The sequence below is a fragment of the Hyaena hyaena genome, unplaced genomic scaffold (genome assembly GCF_003009895.1).
Source record: "Hyaena hyaena isolate Hyena2069 unplaced genomic scaffold, ASM300989v1 scaffold_345, whole genome shotgun sequence".
Taxonomy (NCBI): Eukaryota; Metazoa; Chordata; class Mammalia; order Carnivora; family Hyaenidae; genus Hyaena; species Hyaena hyaena.
Window position 1 is genome coordinate 869,239 of NW_024080976.1, and position 6,032 is coordinate 875,270.

Consider the following 6,032-nt stretch of genomic DNA (forward strand, 5'->3'; position numbering starts at 1 on the left):
AGTAATAAAGTGGGACGCCTGGGTGGCTCAGTCAGTTAAGCATCTGACTTCAGATCTCACGGTTCATGGATTCAAGCCCCACATCAGGTTCTTTGTTGACAGCTCAGAGCCTGCAGCCTATTTCAGATTCTGTGTTTCCCTCTCTCTGCCCCTCCCGTGCTCGGTCTCTGTCTGAAAAATAAATGAACTATTAAAATTTTTTTAAAAAATAATAAAGCTTTTGGAGGCACCTGGCGGGCTGTCAGTAGATCACGCAATGCTTGATCTCAGGATTGTGAGGTTAAGCCCCACATAGAGTGTAGAGCTTACTTTAAAAAATAATTTTAAACATTGTTTTTGATTGTTCCGGTTTTGTCTGTTTTTGTTTTTGTTTTTTTGAAAGCCTGAGTTGGGTAATGGCAGTGAGAGAGGGAGGTAGAGGATCAGAAGCTTTTTATCTTTATTCTTGAGAGAGAGACAGGGTGTGAGCAGGGGAGGAAGGAGCACAGAGAGAGGGAGTCACAATCCAAAGTAGGCTCCCGGTGGGGCGCCCGGGTGGCTTAGTTAAGCCTCTGACTTTTGCTTAGGTCATGATCTCGCGGTTCGTGGGTTCGAGCCCCGCGTCGGGCTCTGTGCTTACAGCCAGCTCAGAACCTGGAGCCTATTTCAGAGTCTGTGACTCCCTCTCTCTCTGACCCTCCCCTGCTCACGCTGGCTGTCTCTCTCCTAGAAATAAATAACAATTTTACAAAAACAAAAACAAAGTAGGCTCCAGGCTCTGAACTGTCAACACAGAGCCTGACGCAGGGCTCAAACCCATGAGCCAGGAGATCATGACCTGAGCCGAAGTCAGACGCTCAACCGACTGAGCCACCCAGGAGCCCCATGATTGTTCCATTTGTTTAAAAAAATTCAAATTCCCAAATTTCCATTTGGGGTACATTAAATTTGAAAAGCTTGCTTGATACCACTAATTGGAAATAAGAGGCAGCAACTCACTTTGGAGTCCTAAGCCTGAAGGCTAGTATTAATGATAGGGTATAGGATCAGATTACTCAGGGGGAGTATGTGTTCAGAGAAAACAAGCTTAGTTTGCAGACTTGACACTCCCAACATTTAGAAGCCATAGAGAGGAAAGAAAAGTAGCCAGTCTCCTATACTAAGGAGGAAGGAGAATATCAAGATCCCTGGGTGGCTCAGTTGGGTAAGCATTCAACTCTTGGTTTCAGCTCAGGTCATGATCTGTTCATGGGTTCAATCCCCGCATCAGGCTCTGTGCTGGCAGTGTGAAACCTGCTTGTGATTATCTCTGTCCCTCTTTGGCCCTCCCCAGCTCATGCTCTCTCTATCCCTCTCTCAAAATAAACATTAAAAAAAAAGGGGGGGGGGGGCCCTGGGTGGCTCAGTCATTTTAGCATCAGACTTGGTTTTGGCTCAAGTAATGATCCCAGAGTCAAACTCTGAGCTGAGCATGGAGCCTGCTTAGGATGGTAAAATTTTGAATTCACCAGAAAGCTTAAAAGATTCTAACTTTTTAAATTCTTTAAGTAAAAGGAACCACACATAGAAATTGACAAACTCACCAGATATTTTAAAATTGACTGGAGCAGGGGCGCCTGGGTGGCTCAGTCAGTTAAGCGACTGACTTCGTGAATTTGGCTCAGGTCATGATCTCACGGTTCTTGAGTTCAACCCTCCTATTGGGCTTCATGCTGTCAGCACATTCTCTCTGCCTCTTTCCTGCTCTTGCTCGCTCTCTCAAAATAAAACATTAAAGAAAAATAAAATTGGAGCAAAGCCAATTTGGTGCAAATACATGATCATTTTTGTCATCTTAAAATTCCTTATTTTTGAGTGTCAAAAAAGAGGCAGTGGAGGTTTTTGGAAGAGATGGGAGCTGGGTCCCAAATTGTGTCATGGCATTGACCTGGCTTTTTCTACTCTATTTCCTCACCCATCAATTATGGATAACTGGCCTTCTAATTGGGCTGTGTGTAAGTTGGAAGAGACACCCTTTTTGAGAACACTTTCTCCTAATATACCTTCAAGCAGAAATAGTTTCTGTTAATTCTGGGGAGTGCCAAGAAGCATGAGTAGAGTGGGGAGGTATAGCCACATACACATACTTTTTATTACTCTCAGGTCATTTATCCTACGCTTTTACATGTTTTCACAGTGCAACAACATAGGCAGTTTCCTAGGGTATGGCAGGGGAAGCCAATCACACAAAGTGTAAAATAACCATTTCTATACAAGGTACCACCCTTTCTGTGCACATTCAGAATAAAATAAGGAAGGATGGTTAGCAAATGCTAAGAGTGATAGTCCTGAATAGCTGGGATTATAGGTGAGGTTTTTTTAAAAAAAATTTCTCCCCACCTTTAAAATAAATGTACATGTAAGGGCTCCTGGCTGGTTCGGTTGAGTTCGACTCTTGGTTTTGGCTCTTCATGATCTCACAGCTTGTGAGTTTAAGCCCTGCATCGGGTCTGTACTACAGGACAGTCTGCTTGGAATTCTCCCTCTCCCTCTCTCTCAAATAACACTTAAAAAGCACATGTATTGTTCAATAAAGGTACACAAAAATCCATTTATTGAGTTCCTTGTAGAATTTCTGCTTAGCCAACTTGGAGTCCTATTGAATAAGCTTGATAGTTTTTAAGCTTTCAAATCTGGCTGCATAAGTGAAACATATATATTTTCCCTTTAAAAAATTTTTAAACATGATTTATTTTGAGAGAGAGCACAGCAGGAGAGGGGGAGAGAGAGAGAGAAAGAGAGAGAGAATCCCAAGCAGACTCTGCACTGTCAACACAGAGCCATGTGTTGAGTTCATGAACACATGAACCATGAAATCATGACCTGAGCCAAAATCAAGAGTCAGAAACTTAACCAACTGAGCTACTCGGGTGCCTCTATACTATCCCTTTGTAACCTGTTTGTAATACACATGATATATTGGCGTTCATCACTGATTTTACCACTGTGAGAATACATGAGAGAAGAGGACTGGCAGTTGGGTAAGTTTCCCATGCAGATAATGATGAACTACAGATGGAGAAAATTGAAAAACTAATATTAACATTTTTGGTGAATGAGGCATTCTAGGGCTGCCACAGCAACATAGCATAAAACTTAAGCCATCAAGTATTTGGTTTTGCGTCTCTCCCCACCCCGCCAAGTATTTTGTTAACAAGCCACCATATCTGTTGCCATTCTCTCGCCATTGTGGAGGCTGGAAGTCCAAAACCAGTTAGTGTGATGAGGACCATGCTCCCTTCTGGGGCCATGGGGAAGAATGGCGCCTTGCTTCTTGTGGCCCCAGCCATTCCTTGTTTTGTAATTACATCACTCCAGTCCCTTTCCCCTCGTCTTCTCTCTGCCTGCAAACCTCCCTCTCTTTATAAGGACATGAGTTACTGGATTTAGGACTTACCTTGACTTTATTACATCTGCAAAAACCCTGTTACCAAATAAAGTCACATTCATGGCTACTAGGGTTAGGACCTAAAATATCTTTTCGAGACATAATCCAACCCACAGCCTGGAAATCAGTAAACCTAACTGGAACAGCAGTTTCTGTGAAAATAAGCTTAGACACATAGGTGCTTAAAATTTCCAGGATGAGTTTGACCAAATCTACCTGGAATGCAACCGGTTTTCTTTTTTAATGTTTACATCCATGGGTTTTTCTCAAATCTATATTCCCAGAATGAGTTTTCAACATGTTACAATAGTTCAAAGTATAGGAAGGGGTATTAACAAATCAAAACCACACTGAGATACCACCTCACGCCAGTCAGAGTGGCTAAAATGAGCAAATCAGAGGACTCTAGATGCTGGCGAGGATGTGGAGAAACGGGCACCCTCCTACACTGCTGGTGGGAATGTAAGCTGGTACAGCCCCTCTGGAAAACAGTGTGGAGGTTCCTCAGGAAACTAACAATAGAACTCCCCTATGACCCAGCAATAGCACTGCCAGGAATTTACCCAAGGGATACAGGAGTGCTGATGCATATGAGCACATGTACCCCAATGTTCAAAGCAGCACTCTCAACAATAGCCAAAACATGGAAAGAGCCTAAGTGTCCATCAACGGACGAATGGGTCAAGAAGATGTGGTTTATCTTTACGATGAAATACTACATGGCAATGAGAAAGAATGAAACCTGGCCACGTGCAGCAACATGGATGGACCTTGAGGGTGTTATGCTGAGTGAAATAAGTCAGGCAGAGAAGGACAAATACTATATGTTTGCACGTATAGGAGGATTAGGAGGAACTTGACGGAGGAACAAGGAGATCGGAAGAGCGTGGAGGAGAGCACTTGTTGGGATGAGCACCGGGTGTTATATGGAAACCAACTTGACAATAAACTATTTGTAAAAAAAAAAAAAAAGGAAGAGATATTAAGATATTGACACAGTTCCCACTGAAGGACTTTCATATGAGGATAAGGAATACAAATGTATAGGCAACAACAAATAATGACATCTGGGGTCCATAGGATGTGAGGCACAGGGAATGAGCCACATCAATACTAGTGGACTATAGGAGAAGAGAAATCCTTAGAGAAAGTATGGCTAAGGTAGGGCAGAAAGTAGAGGTAGAACTTTTATAGTGTTGAGGTTTAGCACATTTGTGGTGTTTGTGATATGACTGGCATTTTCAAAAGCATCATGGAATGAATGATAGGCGCAGATGGTAGTAGAGGGGAACTGTGAGTTAGGATAGTTGACTGTAGTGGCCGTACTGACAGGTCTGAAAAGCGGGGCTGCAGAGGCCTCACAGTCCTGCTTGGCTTTCTTGTGTAAGGTCTCTGGACCATTGCAGACAGTCAAATCCATCTTTTTCACCTGTAACCAGAACCAGTTTTAATTTTTCCTAACTTCATTTAAGTGGAAATAGTTAAATGTCTGGTTGCCTAGGTTACTGAGATAATTGAAGGATTCTGGTCAGGCACATAGTCCAGGAAGGAAATGGCAGAAGAAACAAAGTTTTTAAGAAGATAGAGCCATGTAGAATGTGGCCATTGGAAAACATGCAATCTCCATTTATCTCTGGAGAAATCTGAGAGATGGCTTTGGTTATCTCATTGACATACAAAAAATAAATATTCATCATTCTTCACTTCTTGTAAAGAATAATCAAAACTCCTTATATCAGTATTCAAGGTCTTTCATGTGTTGTTCACTTTCTACTTTTCTAGTCTTACCTATCACTAATTTAAAGCATGTGTTTTATGCATTAACTAAAAATAAATGGCTTAATGTCCCAGTTCTTGCTTTGCACTTTTCCACATTAACAACTTTTCTTGTTCCTTTTCCTCTGCTTGGAATGTCCATCACTATAATTCTTTTTTTTTTTTTTTTAAGGCCTTATTTTATTTTGAGAGAGCGTGTTTGCAGGGGGGTGGTGAGGGGCAGAGAAAGACGGAGAGAGAGAATCCCAAGTAGGCTTGCCGCTGTCAATGCAGAGCCCAACGAGGGGTTTGAACTCATGAACCGTGAGATCGTGACCTGAGCTGAAATCAAGAGTCAGATGCTTAACAGACTGAGCCACCCAGGTGCCCCCATCCACTAGAATTCTTAGTTACCATCTATCAAAATGTATTCATCATCAAAGGCAGAGTTCAGCTGTTACTCTTCCATTGAGCCTTTCCTATTCCTGCCTTTGTACACTTGGAGATCAAAGGTTTCTGAATAGTAACTACCAATAATTAAGTCTTTAATATTTGCCAAACACTGTTCTGAAAACTTACAATGTGTCAAGTCTATGAAGTGTAGTCACTCATTTCAGTTTTACAGATGAGGAAATAGAAATTTACATAGCTAGTAATTAACTACTAATTCTTAAACCATTATTGTAATAGAGCCTCTTTAGAGATGAAAAGAAAGCTCAAGACTTCCAACTCCTTTATCTTATTTATTTTATTGTTTTATTTTATGTTTCCAACTACTTTATTTTATAAGTCAACAAACTGAGGCCAGTAAAATGAAGCAATTTGACTGAAGAACTATAAGAAGCATAATGGATAAGCAAAGTACCAAATC